At 38.1% G+C, this 25,026-nt stretch overlaps 2 long non-coding RNA genes across 3 annotated transcripts in view; both read left to right on the top strand.

Moving 5' to 3' along the window:
• Window positions 1–25,026, top strand: part of LOC125183042 (uncharacterized) — a 525,727-nt gene that overhangs the window by 85,954 nt on the left and 414,747 nt on the right. The window lies entirely within an intron of this gene.
• The window catches only part of LOC136786422 (uncharacterized), a 62,446-nt gene continuing 39,139 nt past the window's right edge, over window positions 1,720–25,026 (top strand). The window contains exon 1 of the long non-coding RNA XR_010825018.1: window positions 1,720–24,055. This is a non-coding gene — a long non-coding RNA (uncharacterized lncRNA). The remainder of the gene's footprint in view (window positions 24,056–25,026) is intronic.

Raw genomic sequence — 25,026 nt, 5'->3', positions numbered from 1 at the left:
GAATGTGCACACATTTTTTTTTCAAATTAAGAAGAACAAGATTCAAATTTTACTATAATAAATTTATGAACAGCTAGTCTTACTGATTTATGCTATTTCAAAGATTTTTAGACAGAAATAATTATAATTGGAAATGCCCTTACTTGATTCAAACCGTGAAGAGATCAACAAGACTTTTTATAAGGCTGTGAAGATGGATTTAAAATGCCATGCATGAAAGAAAAGATGATATGAAGATGATTTACATTGTGATACTGAGATTTTTTTGTGATACATCAGGGCCAGAGTGGCAGCGCAGCTGTTTGCTATCCAGGATTCCTGCATTTAGGCAGAAACCAGTGTGCTTTCTACCAGACGGGAGAGGCTTGACCCTGAATTTCACTCAAAGCAGATGCTTTATTAAATGAGGGTGATCTGAAAAGCAGCATGTATCAAAAGTAGGGCTGGCTTAGTTTGCTCGTCTCCTACCTAGAACAAGGTTGGAAATAAAATTCGGGCACTGATTCACTGTCCATTTGATAGTCTGCTCCTAGGGCAAAGCAGATCTTCATGTTTCTCTGGTGATGCCAGACCAGCACTTTAGCTCTTAAAATTCACAGAAATATTTTTGATTAAACAGGAGAATATTGTAGGAGTATATTATAGTTCAAGGTTTTTACTGCTTAGAAGGAAGTGTCTTGCAAGAAAATGTGCAGTAAGATTTTTAACCTAAATTTGAAGATTTCAGTTGCAGTCAGAATTTATTACAAGCAAATTTAAGAATCACTGTTAATGGAGTTGGTAGAAAAAAAAATATGATCACCTAATTTTTATAATTTATCTGTGATGGATGGATACTTGTTGTGAGCCTGTAATGGTAGACTACACTGAGGAACACTTCACTTGGAGTAATGGACTGTCTGTAACCGTAGGACTGATTTGGGGCTTGAAAGCTATTTTTTTCAGTCAGTGAAATTCTTGCCAAAGAGAATACGTCCTTTGCGTCTTGCATAGGGTTGTCCGATTTCTAGCCACACCACAGAAATTCCCGGTCTCCTGAGCTGTGTGATATTGGTTATTATCCAATTGTGGAGTTTGGAAAGCTTCCTAGTGGTCTGCCGATTGAAACGGTTTTAGATCAAAGCTGGGGAGGGTTTGGGAGGGTTTGGCAGGGATGATGGTTCATGAAAGTGGCAAGCAGGACTGTCTCATAACCTTCCCTCCTGTTGCCAATAGACTATTTGGATGAAAACAAAGAACTGAACAAATTCTACAGATGCTTGAGTAAAACCTTCCTAAAAATGTCTCATTTATGAGAGCTCATAAATGGGAGCTTGGGTTTATCATATCCTTAGTGCAGGAAAATATTTCTTTTGTGTATGTGTGTTAAGAAAGATTCTGTAGGTTGTTTCTTTCTCTTTTCTTTTCTTTCTCTTTTCTTTTCTTTCTCTTTTCTTTTCTTTCTCTTTTCTTTTCTTTCTCCTTTTCTTTTCTTTTCTTTTCTTTTCTTTTCTTTTCTTTTCTTTTCTTTTCTTTTCTTTTCTTTTCTTTTCTTTTCTTTTCTTTTCTTTTCTTTTCTTTTCTTTTCTTTTCTTTTCTTTTCTTTTCTTTTCTTTTCTTTTCTTTTCTTTTCTTTTCTTTTCTTTTCTTTTCTTTTCTTTTCTTTTCTTTTCTTTTCTTTTCTTTTCTTTTCTTATCTTTTTTTTTTTTTTTTTAATATTTTTTTTAGAATGGGGGGAATCAGTTGCTTATTGTTCACTGGAGTACCATTTAGTGAAGAAAATACATTTCCCTCCCCTCCCCTCATGGTTACTGGCTGGTCATCACAATTACCAGATGCCAAGCTGTAGAACACAGTTTTCCAGAAAGTGGCATCTGGCTTCCTGGCAGAGTCAACAGCCACTTGTGTTGATGGTTTTGGAGCTGCAGCTGGGCCTGGGTGGCTGCTGAGGGAGTATATGGGCCACGCTGTCATTCTAGATGCTATTTACCTTTGGCTCACCTTTGATTCAGAATCATTTAAGCATTTGTGCCTTTTTATAATGCTGTCAAACATCAGTCTTTCAAATGGCTTTATGTAGATCCATTTGCCATCAGGAAGAAGAAAGCCATTTCACATGCACTTAACGTTCTCCGTGTGTGTATGAACTAGAAAGCTGCTCGTACGCTAGCAGGTGGTTTATTTATCCACCAGGATGCAAAGTACAAGCACGCGTATTAAGCCATTAATTTAAAAAGGGAAAAAGAAGAGAGGTAATCTGCTAATCTTTTGGTGAATGCAAACATGTAATCATACTTGATTATATTCCACAGTTAAAAGATGCAGAAGGCTGGACTGCTGTGTTAATGTTATGCGGCACAGAGGCACAGTCCTCCGCAGCACCTGCACCACACCAGGGCAGGATGAGGGCTGTGCCCAGGATTTCCCTGGGATGCTCAGTTCCCTCCAGAATGCTCCAAAACATGAGCATTTCCCTAGGATGCAATAAAACCTGAGTTCCCTGATCCAGCTACCAATCTCTTGTGACTTCTTGAGGGGAGGAATAATCATCTTATCTCACAGTGTTTTACTTCCCTGTTTGTCCGCTTCTTACCATGCTTCTTGGGTGTACCTGAAAGTGGTAGTGGTCGGCACCGCAGGGAATGTTGGCAGTATTTGTACTCAGCAGACTCAGCTTCTGCAGGCTGTCCCTGTTTACAGAGGAATCTCTTTCGGTGCTGAAATACTAGCAGTGTATCTCTGCCGTGATGGTGTTGGAGAAAAACTGAGCTGAGTACAACTGACAGCACTTTGCCCTTCTTTTCTTTTTCAGACTTTAGACTATCCATTTTCGACCCCAAAGCATTGCTCCTTTCATTTTATCCACAGTATTAGTACCAAGATGGCAACCCCATGGTGATGTTGCTGTATGAAAATATGCAGAAGGTCCTTGTTCTGATTTTAGGAATAGCATCTCAGATGCAGAATTATTGCTATTATATCTAATTGCTAGTCCACACAGTGGTATTTAAAATAGAGTGGTGGCAAGGATTCAATATACGTCTATTTATTCATAACTGAGTGACCTTCTGTTCAGTGATATTATGGATTCTAGCTAGGCATAGGGATTGGGCTTCCCCGTGAATGTCCGGCTGTGGCTCAGTAATGACTAGAATATGGGTTTTGTTCCCCTGCAAGTAGTGATGAAGCCTTTGACAGCATCCTGTGGAAGATAGAGCATACCTGAATTCAATTTGCTTGATGTTCTTTGAGCAAGCTGCAATTCACTGACTTGGTATAATTTTTGATAAGCAATGGCTAGGGATAAAATCCCATATGGCCTTTTATATCATTCTACTTGGTACCTGGGAATGCAGAAGACTCTATCAGTAAAAGAATCTACAATGTTCTGAAGAGCATGAAAAACACTAGAAATGCTGCACAGTGAGAAACCTTGCAGTGAACTTAACATTGCATTCAATTTTATTTTTCTTTTTCATACACACATGACCTTATTAAGTTTCTAAACATAAGCATATTCTTTTTAAAATATATCTTCAAAGTATACTTGAATTCTAGCCCTATAGGGACTTGACATATCAAAAGAAATTTGCTGACATAAACTGGTATGTAGAGCTTGATCTATTCTAATATATGATTTTAATGTTTCTCATTTTCTTGCCTTGCCAAGTCACATCTATCACACACTGTCACATTTAAGTTTCCTAAATTACTGCTTTTAACTTTTTGTCACTTATTCAGCATAGAGATATATTCTAAAGCTCAGGTTTTTTTCTTTCCTTTTTTTTTTTTTTTTTTCCTTGTGATTGTATCTTAATATTAATAGTTTGAGGGGGAAATGGAAGTTTCTGCTCAGTTAAGGAGACAACACTTTTTGATAGATTTGGGATTCAATATTGTCCTGGTTTCAAATTCAAGACCTGATTTAATTTCCAAGCAAAGCATAGAATTCAATGAAGCAAATGGAATAATGGCATGTGCAAATAGGGAGGATGTTCTGAGCATTGTAATTATGAGTAAGACAAAATGTGTCTTCTCTGCATCTGTTTACCAGTGATGAATAGATAGATTCATTTCCTATTGTTTGTACTACATGTATCGATGACAAAGTGCTCTGATAAATTATATAATTTGGAGGATAAGAGGAAATAATAATTGCACTCTTTAATCAAGCTGCTTTGACCTCAAGCTGACAATTCCAAAGTTGCTTCTTTCTATATGTCGGGCTGATCCTAGGCACCTCAACATTTTAACCAAGAAGCGTATTTTAACAGCTATGCACCTTTCAGGATTAGGGAAATATGAAAGTATTTCCAGACATGCCAAATTTTGTGCTGCATTATTTCTTTAAAACCAGTTCCACTTTTAATATTGCTCTTAATTTCAAGCTTGCTTCTCATTTAAATAATGTTATCTTCTGGTTTCTTATGATACGAGAGACTTTAGCATCACTTCTCCTATGAGCTGACTTTCTTCTGTTAATCATTTCTCAGAGCTTATCATACTGTAAACATGAAGCTGATATTCAGCATTATAAAATGTACAAAATAGTATTACAAGAAAATAAAATGATTTTTTTTCTTTTGTAGGGTCTCAGAAGCTCTCAGAGGCTGTTTAATTAAACTTCCATATCTTCATATGAACTTTCAGAATAATGAATTTAATGAATTTAGTTGGAGCTCTGACACAGTTTGGTCAAAGAGATCAACCCAATCACTGCTAAGGCAAGCTTTTAGTTTTGCTTGAAGTGTTGGCATATTTTCTAGAAAGATACCCAGATTTGATTTAAAAAAACATTAAATGATAAAGAAACTATCCCTAATAGCCTGTGCCAGTTATTGGTTATTTGGTAGGTAGAAAATGCATGACAACCTACTCCTCTGAATTACTCATATTTAACTTGTGAGCAATGAAAATCATTGTGCCTCTCTGCGCTAGATTAAGAACTGGTATTATAAATAATTTCCACAGTCAATTGCAAACCATGATCAGCTCAACCCTTAACTTTCCCTTAGCTATGCTGGGAGAATTTGGTTTTAATCCTTTGACCATCATATATTGATTCCAGACCTGATGATTGCATTCTAATTGCAGCCTTCAGTTTAGCACCAATTTAAGCAAAGAGTCAGCCCAAGAAATGCTTATTTTCAGTTTGAGTGGAAGCTTAGTATTGCCTAGGCTCTTTTTTTAGATGGTGGGAAGGTGATGAATTCATAGAACCGTTGAATGGCTGAAGTTTAACAGGACCTCTGGAAATCATCTGGTCCAACCCCCCTGCTCAAGCAGGGACACCTACAGTCTTGCCCAGGGCCATATCTAGATGGCTTTTGGAGATCTCCAAGAAGAAGACTCCACAACCTCTGTGGGCAACCTGTGCCAGGGCTCCAACAACCACAGAGCACAGAAGTGCCTCCTGGTGCTCAGAGGGAGCCTCCTGTGCTCCAGTTTGTGCCCACTGCCTCTGGGCCTGGCCCTGGGCACCGTTGAGCAGAGCCTGGCTCCATCTTCTTTGCACCCTCCCTTACAAAGTAATGCAGGTTTGCTGTGTGTCTAACTGGTGGAAGGCCAAACTGGTTTGTAGGCTCTGTGGCTAGAATATTTAAGGGAATATTTGCAAAGAGGAGAAGGAGGCATTTTTATGAATATTTGTGAGAAGATTTTTGGTGTTGTAGCAACACGCAATTTGTCAGGAATGCACAATAGACCTATCAGGATTATATTTCCTATTGTTAACTTTGCTTGCATCCCTGTCTGTATTAATGCACAAGAATTATAATAACATTATTAGCAATGCATGTACAAGAGTTTGCCTGTTTTTCTTGGTAGCATATATATAGATGTCAGAGGCCTATCGTTTGTAATCAATTTTACACTGGCAAAATGGAAAATGTATCTGTGATGGACAGGAAATATATTAGTGAAACTAACACCTGAGCTTCTGAAAAATTCTTTGTCATAAAAGGTGAGAAAATACCATGTTAAAATTGTGGCAGATGATAGCTTGGTTTCCTTTTCAAAGTGAAGTTCTTTGCTGCCAAGCAACTGTTCTTTTATGTGTATTTAGATGGAACAACACTTAACATTCAGTATACTTAGTTATGTTCGATATCCTCTGCTGCAGTTTTCTTTTTCAAGGGTATCATTCTGTCACCCAGAATGCGAAGTGTTTGTACTTCTGTTCTTTAAGCAGAGCAGCACATTTATATTACATGGAAGTTGCACTTCAGTGATTTATTTTCCTCTGCAGAAGTGTGTATGCAGCACCAGATTAGTTTGCAATAGGATAGTCTCATCTTCCTCTGGTCACATAGGGCAAATGCATATGCATTTGCTAGAAGAGGAATAAAAATTGTAATATAACTAATCTGCATTTAATCAAACTGTCCATCTGGGCAGCAGAGCTGGTGAGGGGTCTGAGTTGCGATACGGAGCTACTATCAGTGAGGACCTGTGAGAGTGGGGCTGGAGGACCCAAAAATGATTAGAGGACTGGAATATTTCTCCTACAAAGAAAGCCTGAGTGAGTTGGGGTTGTTCAGCCTAGAGAAGAGAAGGCTCTGGATAGATCTTATTGGGGCTTTTCAATATATAAAGGGGCTTATAAGAAAGATTGAGAGAGACTCTTTATCAGGCCCTGTTGAGATGGGACAAGAGGAAATGGTTTTAAGCTAAAAGAAGGTAGATTTAGATTAGATATTAGGAAGAAGTGTTTCACTCAGAGGGCAGTGAGACCCTGGCCAAGGCTGCCCAGAGGAGCTGTGGGTACCCCAGGCAGGGCCCAAGGCCAGGTTGGGTGGGATTTGGGACCCCTGGGCTGGGTGAGGTGTCCCTGCCCATGGCAGGGCTTGGAACTAGATGATCGTTAAGGCTCCTTCCAACCCAAACCATTCTATCATTCTATGATAAACAATTCTATGGATTTGTACCTGGTCCTTAAGTGCACAATGCTGGGAGAGTCATCTCTTTTTATATCCTGCCATTAACCAAAGAGAATCAAGCTGTCAAGACTTGAAGGTGATGCTGTTTGTTGGCCACCATTATAGTAAGGTATAGATGAAAAATATGTAAGATGCTTGCTGGGTCCTGTGCTCCTGTCACATGATTCGTTATATTTTTTGGAAATTAAACACAAAACTTGATTTAATTATAGCATTGGCCTATGTGTAATTATCCATGACAGATATTTCTTAGTTTTGTGGAAATGCAAAAACTTAGTGATAGTGATAGTAATAGTGAAGAGCACTATCACCAGGGACAGCTGAGAATTCCAGTATATTTGTTTTATACTAACAGGTAGAAAATGACTAGACCTACTATACGAACTGGCCTGTAGAAATGCAGTGAGTCTTTGGATTTAATATCCTAAACCCTTTCTCTGAGCCTATTTAATCTAGTAAATTTTGTACTGCTATTTTAATTATCAGATAACCACAATTGCATCAACCATGAATTAAATTCTAAATATTCCTGTCACGTGAACTTTATTATGCCTTCTGTGGTTAAAAACCTCTACTTCTTATTAGACTTTTCTTCATCTTCACTACAATGTGACATAATATGGGTAAAGTTTATTCATTCAGTCCAGAGTTCCATGAAGTATTTTATGAAACATGCTATGAAGTAATTCATTTTTAACTTTTCTTTCAACAGCTAATTTAATTTTGACTTAATTAATATGATGCATTTAATTAATATAAAATTGTAATGGAAAAGTGCAAATTAATAACTAATCCATCACTTGAAAGTTTGTCTTAATTAGTAATACATTTACAGACAGTTTCAAGGAGATTGAATGATGGCGGACTTCTTAGTAGGAAACCTCTTTGAGAGAAATTTTCTGCAAAACCAGGATGTTGAAAAAACATAAAACTTACACCAATAAGCACGGAAAGCTATTTTCATTTTTCTGTGCTAAAGTAGAGCTTTATTTTTTGTGAACACAGAGCTGTACATAACAAAGACTTCAAATTTAACATTGGTTATCTGGTAATGCAGCAAACAAAACACTTTCTTTTCAGTTAAGTGAAGTGGTCTTTGTTGCCTAGTGGTAACAGTTGCACCAGTGGCTAGCATGCTGTATAGAGGCCTGAGAGTTTTTGCAATGCAATTGTTTTACCTGGATTTGGGGACAAAGTGACGGGGGAATAAAATAGTATGTTGCAGCACACCTACGTTCCAAGTTGGAACATTTTTCTTGAGTTCAGTAGACATCATGGCCTTCCAATAGGAAGGAGACTGATAGAAAACAAAGGCATCCTGCCCCTTTATTTTCTAATTTAGATAGATTTATATAAGAAAATTATAGTTGACACTTGACAAAGGAGTGATTCCTAATTGTTGCCATTGGAGGCTTGTTTGTTTGTTTGTAACCCTAAGAAGAGAGCACTTTTTCTCTAATAATGAATCTGATCTTCCATCAGCTTAAAAAATATATATTCCCTGGCTAAAATTTTGCAATATTAGTCCTCAAATGTTGAAGGTTGTGGAGAGCAAAATCCGTAAAGCTTGCCTGAGGTAGTTACCCAAGTCTTAGATGAGTTTTCTAAGATGCTTTCATCAATGATCCTTCCCTTTATTAATTTCACTACATCTTTTGAAGGTAATTACAGACCTGTTAATGAAATAATAAAATCATCGTGAAAATTTTCTTGTGTGACAGGCTAAATGCTATGACCCTCTTTTGCATTCAGTTTTCTGAACCAATTCTCTGACCAGTTATACAGTCAAACATACCTGTACAGTAGTCCAGGTAATGGTTTCAGTGAATACTCCTTCAAACTGTGATTTAAACTTTCCATAATTATTTAAAATTCATACAGCTCTGTCAAAATTTCTCACAATTTCTTTTCCTTCAATGTCTTTTCAGCTATAGACATACCTTTATTTACCTAAAGCTAATGCCTTTGAAAAATAGACCTGTCATCTTTGTAGATTTGAGAACAGCACTAATTAAGGTGATGTGTGTTCCCTGCTGATTCCCTTCTGCAAAGAGATGCATAAGAAAACAGAGGTAAACTCTGAGACATCAATTGAGCAGATTCCTTTGAATTTATTTTGTTTAGGATATCTTTGTGGTTTTACATTCTGGACTTTAAAAGACCTTGGGTACTTTGACTGAGATGTGTGTAATAGCACTGTTGCAACATTGTTCATGTGGTATCTGAGCAAATGCGGTTAACTGATTTTTTAATTTTTTTCCAGGGTTGGTAGCCTGTTTTAACTAGTTGGCTTGAAAGATAAGGTAGGCAATATGTTTTGATACACGGAGTGATACTTCCATTTTTTAATTAAATGAATCTAAGTTGTGATTGAGTTGTGAAAATACTATTCAGATGAGGATTCAACAGATGAAATAAAATAAAGCTGAAGTATGGTGCAAGATGAGATACAGCAGCATGTTTTTCCTCTCTCCACCTGGAATCTTAGATGACCCCTTTGTCTATAAATGTATGTAAGGATTTGGGGATACTAGAAAAAAAGATGTGGTAGTACTGCCTCACTGATAACAGATTTTGAATCAAGCTGGTTTTGCAGCCTGGGGAATGTCAGCAGAAGGGAAAAGGCACATATTCCCCTTAAGCATCCTGTCCTTCTAAGCCAATGTTTGAATGCTTTCTTCTTCTCTTATCAGTAGAGTTGCAGTCCAGAAACTGAGTGTAATTTTTCTTTAGTTAATGATATTTCCCCAATATCAGCATTGCTCGAGGCTAAATGATTCATTTTAGTAGAGTAATGTCAGTAACTATTTGAGATTAAATTATGTGGCTAATTTTTCAGAACTTTGCTCTTTTAAAAAAATCTTTTTACTTACACAGTAGAAAGGGATGTTTCACTTACCAGTTTTTACTTGTGTTTTGTAACTGTAAGCAGCTCCCCTCAAAGTCAGTTTAACAAAGCAGTTGACATGAAACTATTTTCGAATTTGTGATCATCTCCATGCAAATGGAAGTGCTATTGTACTTGGGTGTTTTGAAAACAAAAGCCATTAAAGGTTCATTGCACCTCTACTGCGTAGTTCATCACTCTGAGTAAAAGGGTAGCAGTATGAGTGTGCTTTTAGTATAGATGTAGCGTAGACAAATACTGTAGATTTAGATCCTCAGTGTTCAAAGATCTGGACAACTTCTGTACCTCATTCATGCAAAAAGATAACTTTGAGACTCGAGTAGTTCGGGCGCTGTTGATTTAACTGTCAACAGAGCAGCCAGAAAAAAAAAAAAGTATACTAGATGAACACATCTCAGACTGTAATAGTAGATACTCAAAATTATGTTGTCATATCATTTGACATAATGTAAGGAGTAAAAATGTAAAGAGTAAAAAAAAATGATATCTTGAAATGTAATGTAGACTGAAAAAAAAAAAGAATTTTAGACTGTTCTAGAAAACATAGACAGAGAATGGCCACATATCATTGTCTACTGATAAAGATTCAGGTAGGGGACTGGAAAAAAACATGGCTTTCTGTCGTTTTTTCAGACCTGGCCTGAGGGCAGTTCAGGCTGTGCTGGTAAGTGCTTCTCTAAACGATGCTTAGCTGCCTGCCTTGTAAAGGATCTCTGCAGTCTGGAGATGGTGGTGCTGCAGCTGCCTTAGATCTAACCTTTCCAGGTGCATCACAAGCATTCCTGTTGTGAATCAAATCAGCTTTTGGAAATTGGTACTAGATAATGAATGGATTTATTTGTATCACCTCAAGATAACTACCTGCTATGATTTTATTTTTAAGGAAGAGGTAAAGATAGAACAGACATTGAAACAAAGAGCATTCATAAAAATATAAAGTTCTGTAAGAAAATAAAACCGTTACTTTGGAATAGCTGCCTTCTACCCTTTAAAAGAGGACTTAGGCCACTCTAGGAACATACCTTAGATTACTGTTGGAAAGCACCCACCTATGAGATGCACACTGAAGGTTTATAGCTATTTCTTTATAGATTCTATTTCTACTTCTATTAACTGGACAGTTAAAAACTGTTTAGCAGTTTCAGCTTAATCAAGAATTATGTATTTTTTGCCCTTTCGAGATGGCTTATAGTTTAACAGAAAGTAAAACTGCCATCTCAGCACTAGTGTTAGATAATTCTGTCATAAGAATCGGAAATTTACATCTCTGAATTGCAGTGTGGTGTATATATATAGCTGAAATGTTCTCTTGCACAGCATCACTTTTTAGATATGGACTTTAAAGAGATACTTTTTGTTACATGAGCAAATCTAATAAGATATAAAGGCCACTATAGAAATATTTCAGGATATGTACTGAGAGCTCTGATATTCCAACATTTCATATGAATACAAAACATTTGTTATCAGTGGAACTCTCTCTCTGCATCTGCAGAACTTAATGGCAAAACTTTAATTGGACAGGATAAGGCCAAGTTTCCTCCTATCTCCAGCTATTCTGCTATCTGATACAATACAAAGTGGAAACAAGGGTTCTCCTAATTTCTAGGAGTGTTATGGAGACTGTGGCTTAAAATTACGATTTCTGTATTGCTGGAAACTCTACTAACAGCATGAATAATAACACTATGACATCATTAATTTTCACTTTCAAAACTTCATGAAAGATATCAGAATATTGAAGACAGGAATAGGAATCTCAGGTACTTTTAGGAAATAGAGAACTCCAGACACGTCGATGCACAAGACTTTCTTTTGTGTGTCCACCTATACATGCCAAGAGCCAAGAATATCTCATTCCTTTTAGGTTTAGATGTTTGAAAATTGGCTAACAAGTGAGGGGACCACAAATAAGAAAGTCATTGTTTACATTTTGTTGTAAGTCAGAAACCCAATCCTTACAAATAGAAAATTGATAATTCTGATCTGATCCCAGGCTGCTTGCCAAAGATTTCCATGATTTATTTGCAGTGCTACAAACATAATGTTTCTTGTACTACCTTGCAACACAAATTGAGTTTCAAAGCAGTCCTTGCCACTGGGAAGGCCTGCATGTAAGTGAGGTCTTTCCTTATTGACAGTCGCTATTCTAACTCCTGGGCAAATTCAAAATTTTTGCAAGGGAAGGATGGCAATTCTGTCTTAAAATCAGCAGGTAAATTTTGTAGTAGCTCCAGCCACAGGTACGACGTAAAGTGGAATTCTCAGGGAATAAATATTTCATCCCAGGATGAGTTTTGTAACAGACTGCAGATGAACAGGTCTTTCTGGGTGTGACCCTTGCAGTTTGGTTCCTCTAAGCTGGCAGCTCTTACCTTGGCTATTGCACTAGGGTATGGCACATTACAAAAACAGGAAAGGGCAGCTAATAAAAGATTTGTGGCAAGATAGCTGAAAGGTAGAATTCTTTATTCTGGATGATAAAAGATTATTCAGAAGGGAAAAAGAGGTATCCCTCTCCCGTGTTTTTGTCTGGAAATGGAAAGACTTTCCCGGGGCGGGGATGGGGGGGATAATCTTCTGTTTATCAACAGAACCATGTCAATAGGCCAATATGGCCCATGTTCTACCAGAAAACCAAGATACCATCCTGACCATTGAGGAAAATTGCAGCAATAGGTCTCATTGCTGTGCTGTATAGATCCCCTTGTGGGTTCCTTCCAGCTCAGGGTATTCTACAATTCTATGATTCCCATGTCTTACCTCTTGTTGACTTGTATTCTGCCCTGTGCAATTTTCCAGTGACTTCTGCGGGAGAATTAAAACACAAGAAAATGATAACATGGTGTCTTTAGAAAATGCTCTTCAGGTTTTTCTATAGGCTTCTGGAAGCTATGCAGTATAAGACGGACTACCTGTAGCTACCTAAAGTATTGTAGTGATTTTAAGTCCTGTTTTATGTTTACCAAATTGCAGTGTCAATTGTGGACAATTTGAAATGTTTCCCATTGATTGGGTGGTGTTACTACCTTCTGAAAAACATGAAGGCAGAGACATGATCTTGCATAAGTCAACCATAAACTAAATATGGTAGAGCAGACAATTTACAAAACCACAACACAGAAAGGAGCCCCTTTTTCTTATTAGCCACTACGATGCCGTAGGTAACCATTTTGTTTGAGTAATAGATGAGATTATTACAAGATTATGCAGTCACTCAGTTTTAATCAGCTGAGTGGGAAATCTCTGTGCTTTCTTATCAAAGGGCAGTAGATGAAAAGCGACATCTCCACAGATCATTATGAATGTAGCCTTGTATGAAGGGACCACTCATCTCTCTTTCTAACTAGAACTGCTACTGAGGGATTTATGTACTGGGTGAAAATGCCTTGATTAAAACAGACTGAAATCTAAACACAATTAGACTGAGCGGATTCGGAAATGTTTTGTATTCATTGAGTATCATAACAAGTGCATAAAGTGAAACAAAAACAGTAGGAAAAAGCTCAATTTCCTGAGGAATTGTCCAAAATGACAAATTAAAAACAAATCTATTCTTAGAGGCATTTAATAGAAATTTTGGGAATGTCCATATAGTCCATGCAATAACAACAACAGAAACATTCAGTTCCATCTGAGCACTTGTTCTAGTAAGGATTTTTTCCTCCCTTTCTTACAAGGAGATCAAATACTTAATTGATGGGGCAGAAAGAAATATGTCTTCTCATAGGCACAAACTATACTGTAGAGTTACTGCATATGGCTATTCTGTTCCAACACAAATCAGAACGTTTGCATTACAATTTTCCCTTAGAATTGGACAGTAAGACCTAAGTACTTAACTTAGGGGTCTGCAATTCATCCAATGTTGGATCAAAGCGTTTATTTAGAAAAGAGACAACATTTCAGAAAATATCAGCCAGAGTATATTTTCCCACTACCATTTTGGGGGGGGGGGGGAATGGGGGAGAACATAAGCCTAAATCATATAAATTTAATGGTTTTAAGCCCACCTCTGGCAGCTTTCTAAACTATATAATGTCAATTTGTCTGTAATACTGAACTACTTTCATGTTTTCTTGTTTCTTCATTTTATTTTGGATATAACAGCCAAATTCCATTCTCAATGACAGCTGACTATTACAATAAACTCACTGTAGTTGTTTTTCAAATTAGCACCTCTTCAAGTGAAACCACCAATTTGATTGAGTGTCTTTTTATTTTGGTCCTGGATTGCTTATCTAGTTGGCTTCTCTATCTAGTTAGTTGACTACCTTATATTATCTACTGCCACTTTCTAAATGCCTTGTAGAAGATTTTTGTTGAGCAAAGCAGCAAAACCCTTCCAGAGCAAGAGTCGCCAGGCTGCAGTACAGTGTGCTCTTTTATGGTGGCAGTGCATCCCTTGCACCAGACGTGTCAGGCAGAGGTGGATTGCTGGGTTCTGCAGCTCTGATTCTAGTCCTGTGCCCCACTAGGTTGTGCTGTGGAAGGATCACATTATTTTTTCCTGCTCTCCTCCAGTGAATCATCACCTGGCATCTGGGGGTGATAAACAATACCCTGTGTACAGTCAGAATTTAACTTAGTGTGATAGTCACTTGGAAGCACTTATGTTTGTGTTTTACTTGCCGAAGGACTAAGAGTATTTGTAATGAAGATTTAGGTCAGGCCAAATTCTTCTCAACAAACATGAGAAGGCAAAAAAAAAAAAAAATCAGGACAGAGACGTGTTTCTTACTTTTCCATTTCTCCATGCATCCCCTGTGTATAATCATGATAACATTTCCGCTCTGAAAACTAGGCTCTGCAGATAGGTCCTCAGTCAAGACAATCTGATTAGAAGATAAGTCTGGAATATGTCCAGAAAAAATATTTATTCTAAATCCTCACTCTTACTGTAATAAGCAATAATTTATTATAAGCAATAATTTATTATTTCTGTCTAGGCCTCTCTTGATAGTGACATTTACAATTGTTCCCCAAAGGCCTAGCAACATCCTCCACTTTTCACTAAATTGCACTAACTAACTTCTCTTGGAATCTCTGAAGCTGACTGTTGACTGGGAACTGTTATGGAGTCAGGAAAAGCATGGGTTTTGGAAATGTGAGCCCTTTCTGTTTCACTTTTCTTGTAGTATTTTGAGTAAAACCATCCATGCTACCTTCTATTTCACACCCTCACAAAGACCAGGGATTCCTATTTTTTAATCTGTACTCCCTTCTGGACGCAACTTATAAAAACATGTGGGTGGAGGGAGCAGTGCAAAAGCACTTTATTTAAACTGTGCAGTTAAACAGGAATGTTATTTACATGGTGCGCACTGCAGCGGGGCCTGGAGCCATCTTGGACCAGCTGTGTCCAGCACAGGGCAGCCCAGCCTCTCACTGCACACAGGTTCCACCACCCCTGGACATGTAAACCCAATGCAGTTATTAAGCCATAGTTGTATCTTGAAATTCCCATCTGTCCTTGGCAGCCATACAACAGGCAGTTCATTTGGCAGGCGTAAACCTTCACTTCATCTGGCTACTTCAATACTAAAAGTTTACAGTTTGCCCAGGGTGCATCTGTTGTGTGGGGGGTTCCTTGTAAGCAAAATCTTTTGAATAAGATTTAAGGCTTTACAGATTTAGTTTTGATGTATTATTTAAATAACTTACCCTATAGGATTTCTGAAGAGCTGCCCTTTGAGCAATTGCAACCAAGGGAGTTTTGCTCTGTTTCTGTGACAGTGTCTTATTTGAAGGCTCCAGAGCTGGGAAGACAGACTTGTGTACAAGATAATGTTTCTTTTCACAGCTTCCATAGCTTGTATTGTTAGTGCTTCATAATGTAGGATGTGCTGTACCACCCTACAGCTAATGAGTTATGCACTGCAAACTGTGAATCTGTATCGACTTGCAAAGCATAAAACAGTGTGTCATTATAAATGCTTACGTATATCTTTTTGTATCTTCCGCAGAGACTGTAAACAAGCTGTGGGGATATGTTCCTGAATGGTGCTAAATGCTAGAGAAGGAATCATTAGCTCTATAGCAGTCTACCATCTTTGAAAATGGAATTTGAAATCACGTATGCTTGTCTGGCTTCACTTTGCACTGCCTTTCATGGGTTTTACAGCTGCAAAGATGCTTATTTTTGCTTGCCCATTGAAATAGCTACAGCACGTTAAAACAAATGACAGAATGACAGAAATAACTATTTCAGACATTAGTTTGGTAAATTAAGAAAGAAACTAAAAATTTCTATAATCCAGGCAAAGACCAGCCTGCAGTGGAACTAATACAGTCCAGCCTCACAAAGGGCTGCAGGATTTGAGGTATCTTTGTTGCTGATGCATTCCTGCTGCATGTTTATGGGCTTCTGATTCATAGCAATGTCTTGATGTAGAAGCATTTCACTAAATAGGTAGAGATGGATCACAGACTTTTGGGACCAGGGTAGGAGATTATTACTATGTAGTTTACAAACTGATGTTCCCTTCTCAGTAGTGATAACTGGTGACTGTTTCTGCACTATTAATCTGTAGTCAATCTGCAACTACAATAGGGTGTCACTTTACTGTAAGTGGCAGGGTGAATCACAGTAAGTACAGCATATCCAGCAGAACAAGTAATTTGCTGAGTTAGTACTACCTGTCTCATGACATGCAGGCAACTAAAGCAGTCTTTCTAGAACAAGGGTTAAAAAGTTAAAATTGCTGTTTCTTTATTCCCTTCCTCTCTCATCTCCACTCCCATCCCCCCGTGATGATTAGAAGAAAGCCAACCAAAGACAAGAAAAATAATAATTTCTGGTACACTTAGTACTGTCTGAGTCATCAATCCTTCACACAGGCCTATGGCCCATTTCCTTTTCATTTTATTCCTTTGGCTTATAGATTTATAAAGTTGTTAGGAAAAAAGAGATTCGGCCTCTTGGTCTATAAGAACCTGTTTAAACATAAAGAGGCATTTACTTACAAATGGCACTGTATTGCCTATGCATTTATCTTGACAGTCCAGTTTAATTTATAAAGCATAATGTGCTTGTAAGTCAGCTTGAGAAATGTAGTTTAGCAAGCGATATTGACTTAGTAAATCTTCCTTCTCTCTCTTATGGCAAATCTGATAAACCTAAAACAGCATTCTGGGTGCTAGAGAATCTAAATATTAAAGCAGGGTTCTTCAAGATGATCTTGATAGTGCTTCACTTAAAACTGCAAGTTGAAGCAATAGTTTATCCTATTGTGAAGTGGTTTAATCTTTCCTTGATCATTTCTCAAAGATGTGGATGTGCTCTACAGTAAAATTGCCAGATTTGTGCTGAACAGCAGCTTTAGAATCCATTATTCTGAAAAGGTTATCTAAATTGAATGGCTTTAAGATGACTTGTAAAGTCATTAGGAGACTTCTAGGCCTTTATGTATTTGACCGCACAACCTGATGTGATTCATACATACTCTGAGATGCAAGCTTTAAATCTGTTTGGTCACTAAGATGCAAAATGGAAGTGTATGTTTTCCCATTTCTGACAAAGGAAGTGCAAGATTTTATTCTAACTTGCTGCTTATATACAGATCAATTATGTAAATCCCATAACACTGATTTATTTGCCATATAAATAGTGGCAGGAAGATAGAACGTTGTAGTGGAATCATAGGTTATGAACTTAAACACAGGCTTCATGCTTTGAACACCTGAATCTTCTCACCCTAATGCTTCAATTACCTTTCAATTCCCAGAGAAATTTTAAGTTCCAAGTTTCAAAAAGATCTCGTTCAAAAAAAAAATATATGTGTATTCTTTATATTTCTTATTTCTTGAGGCAGCTTAACACCTTTAAGCATAGAGTTATATATATACTTTTTTCACAGAATCACAGAATTGAAGGGGTTGGAAGGGACCTCGAAAGATCATCGAGTCCAACCCCCCTGCCAAAGCAGGTTCCTTAGAGCAAGCTGCCCAGGTAGGTGTCCAGACGGGCCTTGAATATCTCCAGAGAAGGAGACTCCACAACCTCCCTGGGCAGCCTGTTCCAGTGCTCTGTCACCCTCACCGTGAAGAAGTTCTTTCTAATGTTGGTGCAGAACTTCCTGTGCTCCATCTTGTGGCCATTATCCCTTGTCCTGTCCCCACAAACCGCTGAAAAGAGGTTGGCCAAATCCCTCTGTCTCCCACACCTCAGGTATTTACACACATTGATGAGATCTCTTCTCAGTTGTCTTTTCTCCAGGCTGAACAGACCCAGGTCTCTCAGCCTCTCCTCATAGGGGAGGTGCTCCATGCCCTGTATCATCTTTGTGGCCCTCCGCTGGACTCTTTCCAGGAGATCCCTGTCTTTTTTGTACCGGCGAGCCCAGAACTGGACACAGTATGCTTCGAAATAGTTCAAAACTTATGCCTTTTCTTACTGTGCTTTCTGATGTGACAACTACTAATGAAAGTGTGTGTTTTTTTTTTTGTTGTTTTTTAATGACTGATTCTGGCAGATGCTTTACTCAGCTTTTCTTACTACCTGTTATTATGTACACTTTGATAACTTTTCAAAATACTTAAATATGTTTTCATTTAAAGTTTGTTGAATATTTTACCTATTGGCTAACTGGTTTGAGTTGCTGTACTTTTTCTGTGGCGTTCAAAGAGAATTTTCCAGCTGTATAGTTAATATGAATATGTTTTCCCTCTCTGAATATGCCAGATCTCTGGGAGGCACTGTTTGTATCTGTCTTTGTATTCTTAGCATCATAATATTCTCTCCTCTGTCTTCTCTATTAAGGTTTTCTTTTAATATCTTTCTTCAACATGACTTTTATATCCCATTCTTTCAGTCAGTTTTTCATTACCAACCTTGATCTAGCAAGATGTTGCAAAGAGATTATTTCAGCACTAATGGGAGAGGATGCTATCTGTTCGTGGACAGATGGCTGAACAGTTCCCTGCACTAAATAATCCTGAGTCCCAAGTCTCTCCTTTCTCCAACTGTGCACCTTCCACTAGAACAAAGGATGAATTTATTTATTATCTCTTTTTGTTGTGGCAATATCTTCTTCATATTCAGGTAAATCTTTTTACCAGCACTGTGAACACGGAGAGAAATGCCCTCAATGTTGTGCACAATTTTTATTCAAACTGAGGACCCTCCAACATGAAAATGAAAAAGTGAACAGTCTACCATGATCTACCATGATTTTCTGGTGTTGTTCTTGTTTAGAATGATGTAAATTCTGAAGGACTTGGAAGATCTTAAATGTGTTACTCACATTTATACCAACAACAGAGTGTGAGGATGGGCCTTTTATACCCGACCAAGAAAGCAAGCCAGATTCTTATCTCTGCTGTTAATTTCAAGCACATAGTTCTTGCCTAATTTATAAATATTTTTTTCAAGAGACCTTGCAAGTCAGCAATTTCCTTCCTGAACCAGATAAACACTAGTCCAATTCTCACATAAATCCTATTCGTTAAAGAAGTATAAAAAAAATCACATGAAATTCAACTTTATTGATTGCCCTATTACTTTTAAGGGGAATTGCAGACAGAATTTTTGTGTCGACTTTACTGTAAGAAATCCTCTGAAGTAAAGAAAGGGTATTTGCAGATAGTGAGAATGTGCAGATTTCTGTGACAAATGATAAATCCAGAGGTGTCTAAAGCTTCAAAGAAAACTCTGTAACAGTGGTTTGTCATCTACTGCTCAAGGCATTGATAGTGATTTGTAATCTCAGTATGGAAATGAACACTTTTTGTTTTTGTCTTAAAGCTGATATAGCAGAGAAGGCAAGGTAAAAAAGAACTGATTATTAAATTAAAATTTGTCTTTGTCAAGGACAAAATATCAACACTTTGACAAGATTTGTAAGTTCTGAATTAAAGTCAATAAAGTCTTAGACAACTTCAGGCAAGTAAGGTTAAATGATTAGAAAAAAAAAAATAAACCCAAATTGCTTGCAAAGTAGATGGTAACTTGCTTTGCATACAAGATACCCTAAAGAGTTCACTGAGGCAGACAGTTGCAGTGGGCTAAATTGTGACTTGGAGAGCACCCCAGCTAAAGAAAAAGTCTTCCTTGCCTCCCTTTTTTTTCATGAACATGTCTTTTCCTCTCCAGCTATCAATAAAAAAAAATATCTTGAGAAGAGAATATGAATATTGATGTTAGGCTAGCTGCAGTGACCTTCCCATACCAAAATTTGTGGTACTTCGTAGTTCATATCCTTTCTGGTACATTGGCTCCATTGTATTCTCTCAACTCATTCTTTGGTGAAAAGAAATAAACTCTGAGATATAAACATAATGTTATAATAATCCAATTCATGTACACATCAGGCATCTGGTGATCTTTACTGGCTGTAGCTAGAAGCAGAACAAAGATGAATTTCTGACTAGATATTTATACAAGGGCTACCCCCCAGAGGCTGTAATTAAGCAACGCAAACTGGACAGGCTTTCGAAAGCAATCATCTGATGCTTGGAGGATTTGCACATGGAGCAGAGATAAGACTGACCAGTTAGTTCTCAATAAACTAGTTCAGGTGCTAGGAGCATGAGGACTACATTAGTGCCCATCTTTGTGTGGGCTAATTGAACGTGCTAAAAAGCTATTGCTTGCTGAGCCCATCACAGCTCAGGTAAAGCTGCATGGCACCATACCCTGCAGATACCTAAATGAAATGAATGCATTTCCAAGAGAGCTCAGTAGTGAGGCCAGCAAGAGCTGCTGAGTGCTGAGCACTTAGGGAAATTTGGTCATTTTATTTTAATGTGATTTATTGGACTTAGCATCAAGATATAAAATAAATCACTTTTATATTTCCTTAGCGATACAGCTGGAATCTACTTGTGCATGTTATCCATGGCTGCTCTCTGACGTCTGCGTGTTTATTATGCACAGCAATTAAACACCCCTTTTTTCCTAGACAAATTAGAGCTGTGCGAGTTTGTGATTCTGCTGGCAGGCTTACAAATCTTGCTGTGCAGAGCTCAGAGTGTTTTCTAATTTTTCTGTGTCATGATGTATCTTGTATGACTAGAGTTGTTTCATTTTCATAGCAAAGCTGTAATGATTTCTTACTGATTAAGTGGAAATAATGCCAACTTCTGTAGCTTCTTTACTTTACACCCTTTGCTTAGTTTTCAGAAAACAGCACCAAAAATACCTCCTGTTATGTGAGAGAGGATGAAATGTGTTCCCCAAACTTATATGCGTGCATATTGGTATATATTTTGAGTACAAATTTTCATGTATATATGCAAGCTGTAATACATAGGTAATTGCTACTGGCTGTTAATGGTAATTTGTGTTCACATCCCTTTTGCAGCTTAACTTCATGCTGCAGTCCCTTGCTGCGTAACCTGTATGCTTCTCAGCACAGCTACATAAGGAGCTGCCTGGAGGAGGGCAAGAAACGTCTCGGTGTCTTATATGCCCAAATATGGAACAGTGCTTTTTCTTGCCTTATGGATAAGGAGTACAGTGTTGTTTGATCCCTACATACAGGGTTTGGGATACGCAGGAGCTGGACCCTGAAAGGCCACCAGGTAGACAGCTGTTGGACTTAACAGACAGTGAGGCTGACAGTACATCAGATAGGTTTCTTCTGAAAATCTGCCCAGTTCCTATTTAAAAAAAAAAAAAAAAGTCAAAGTAAACACATTCCTGCAAAATATTTTGATTTTTACATTTGGAGTGTTTTTCCATCAAAAAAATCCATTAGAAGTGTTCCAGTAACTTATTTTTTCCCCAGTTAGATTTCCTAGCAGAGCTGAAGTGAAAGCAATCATCATTTAGTGAGCATTTTCTGTGATAAAGTGTGAGGTGTCTCGGAGGGAAATGCCGTGTGTTGCAGAACAATGCTACTACTTGGTATCAATGATAATCCTGTTGCAAGCTTTCGGTATCTCTTACTGGCCACTTTGCATGCCTGGTTCCAGAACTTTATTCCCATAATTGGAGAAATCTTTGCTGGTAAAGCTGTACATTCCTATCATGTTGCATAGGTGACTTACAATTTCGACTTATGTGTCACAATAAGAAATGAGGTCCTTCAAACAAAAGGATAAATTTAGTACACCACAAAATATTTTCAGAAGCTAAATTTTACTAGTGAGATGTCTATTTTTATGGGGGCTGTCTTCATCTTATGGGATTCGTATGAGAGAGGAAGACTGGAAGAAAAAAAAAAAAAGCAGCAGATGAGTTATTGCAGAGTCAGGGAAGTGGAGAGAAAAAAGACATTTTTCAAGAATAGAGAAAGTCCGAATTCATGTATCTCCTTGCCCCGATTTCAGATGGACTCAGTTAGAAAATAATACTTTTGCAGAGGGATGAGCATAAAGGATAGGGATTTTTGCAAGCTGAAAACAAGTGAGAAAAGGGAAGGTGAAAAGGGTCAGGAACAGTACCACTACCAGCAGCTACATCCATGAAACTTTGTTCAGATTAGTTTAAAATACCAGAAGCAAATCAGAAGGGAGGGGGAAATGTACTGCATTTACATGAAGGGCAATGGAAGCAGTTCTGGAGGGCCAGAGCTTGTATGGGTAATTGTGAGGAGCACCACAGCCTGCTAAAGCATCAGCAGTTTCTCCTTTTTCTCCGTTCTCAAAAAAATAAAAGCCAGCAGTAGAGGGGGCAGATAATCTTCTCCAAGCTTAATGCTCTGGAGGAAAATATTATTTTCCTTTCTTTAATGTACCAGCTAAAAAGCTGCTTTTCTTCTCCGAGTTGTAATTATTTATGCCAGTGTAATAGAAAATACTGGAGCTTGACTGAAATGTTTTGGCAGTGCGTGTCGTGACAAGATGTCAGTTCAGCAGGCTCTGCTCTCAGCATGCCAGACTAGGGCCAGGTATGTGGGGCTGGAAGACTCTCCTGGGCAGGCAAGGTGATGCTTGGGTGTGATGACCTGCCTCTGCAGCATTTAGTCAGTGCATGACAGGGAACCTTGGGTGTTGAAGATAAGATATGCTGATGCATAACAGATGCTTGCCCAAGGAGCTGTGGGAAGGGAAAGGACATACCCAGTCTGCTCAGGAAAGAAATACCTCATGGGCACCAGTTCCTGCCAGAGAAGTGAAAAGCACGGAGCAGAGGCCTTTGCTCTGTATGCAGAAAAGAACTTTGCTTCCTCCTGGAAGCTCAGCCTTTGGCAGGAGCTGGTTGAAACAAAACCCCCTTCTGCTCTGCCTTGCCTTTATTACTGATGCTAAAACCACAGAAGAAATGCCATGGAAAGGGCAGGAATTGCTTTGGAAAACCTTTTATCATCACCTTCATTGGAACTTCTGGGTTAGTTGGAGAGTTAGAGGAAGTTCTGCTGATACTACCAACACGTACTGGAACCATTCTTATGTCTCTTGTTAATAGTAACCATCACAGCAGTGGCATTACAAGTGGACTTCATGGATCGATTCACATCCGTAATGGCACAGGAAAGCCTTTGCAAGTGGTAGAATGAGGTCTGAAGCATCAAAGGAAAACTTTTTCTTCAACTTACATTGTTCTTTAACTTGGAAGAAATCTTTTAGTGCTCTTCCTCAGTGGTGAAGAAGCTTTTTGACAAAGAAAAGGGAGTGGTGTTACTTTTCCAGAGGGCCAAGACAAAGACTGTCACTTATATTGACATGGGTATTGTCAATTCAGATACCCTGAAATCTGCAAATATCTAAACCAGACATTTCTGGTTTGCAACTCTGCAGTGAGATGAAAGTAACCTGCAGTGGGTGTAAAAGTTCAGACCAGAAATATTTTGATTGTGAATTCACTGAGTGTGAGGCTCAAGTCAAACACAGAATGTTTTTACCTTTTACTTGCTCCCAGTGTTGTTGTTTTGGGATTTGGCTTTTTTGTTTGCAGATTTTCCAGAAAGACAGGAAAAAAAAAAAAAGACCTTTTTTCCCTTCTTGGAGAAAGTATTCTCTTTCAAAAGAAACATTTAAACTTCCAGCTAATTCCCAGGGATACGGAAGGATGTTTTGCAATAAGGTTCCCTCTGAAAACAGGTTGGCTGCTGCCCTGATATTACGAACAGCAGGATTCCTTGGCTGTGGGGAAAATGAGATGGTCCAGCTGATTGAAGTTATGACTGAGCCAAGATGAGTCAATTACCTCGATGTGCTGAGCAGCCATCCAGAGTACGGCAGAGAGGAGAAATGCCAGGGCTTGTACTTTCCACTCTGACAACAAACAGCTGCAGAGCTGTGATGAGGGAGAGGAGCTGCGATCATCATCAGTCTGGGCGAATGGTAACTTTGGTTCGTTTTATTTTTCTGTAGTTGGTGCCATTGGAGCTGTTTTATTTTCAGGTCTGGTAATAAAAATTTGGAGGAGACATTTGAAATGCATTTTCACACTGTGCTTTTTCAAATGTTTGTCAGGCTATGCAGAAATTGCCAGTCATTTGCTGACATAAGGATACGACACAGACGCAGAAGGCCTTTGGCATTCATCTGAGTCAGAAAACTCAAAGCACTAAGACAGCTTCATGCCAAACATTTAATTTTTTATTTTTTGTACAAAAGAGGGTGTTTAACAGACTCATCTTTTGGTGGGCATTTTATCTCTTTGTGGTATGGACTTGAGGCAGGCTGTACAATCACCATTTTGACTCACATCTGTGGGATTCAAGGCCCACTCATAACCATCTGCTGCCTCCTATTTGTAACGACACCATCCTCTGTAGACCCCTACTTCCTTTGGTTTGTTTTTGGGAATACACAGGCATTTTACGTTACATTTTATCATTGTGTGCTCACCCTCATAGTCAGAAACAACCAGTCCTTTATGACTTCTTGTACAACCTAGGCCTTTTGCATCTCTGTCTTGTAACTTCAGCAGAAAAAAACATTTCTTCTCTGTGCATAGTTCTTGGCTAAAAAGCATTTTTGGCTGATTACTTTAAAAGAAAAATAAAAAATGGGTGATTACTAATACCTCTTAGCACAACTGCATAAAAGTCTTTTTTTTATTTTTACCTTTAGTATTCAATAAAAACTGATTGCATAACTGTAAAGCCATCAGATCTGTCTTATGATGAAAAATTGCTTAACAGAACTCTGGAATTAAAAAGGAAAGAAATCGTAATCTTGCAGCTCCATTTTACTTTCATGGGAATTTTGATTTTTACCTTCCCTTTAAAACCAATTCAGAATTACAGATGGAAAAAGTTGAGAGTAAAACATACAAAACTTTGAAAATATGAATTAAGTTAACACTT

The sequence above is a fragment of the Anser cygnoides genome, chromosome 15 (genome assembly GCF_040182565.1).
Source record: "Anser cygnoides isolate HZ-2024a breed goose chromosome 15, Taihu_goose_T2T_genome, whole genome shotgun sequence".
NCBI lineage: Eukaryota > Metazoa > Chordata > Aves > Anseriformes > Anatidae > Anser > Anser cygnoides.
The sequence above is the reverse complement of the archived record's forward strand: the minus strand, read 5'-3'. Positions and strand labels throughout refer to the sequence as shown.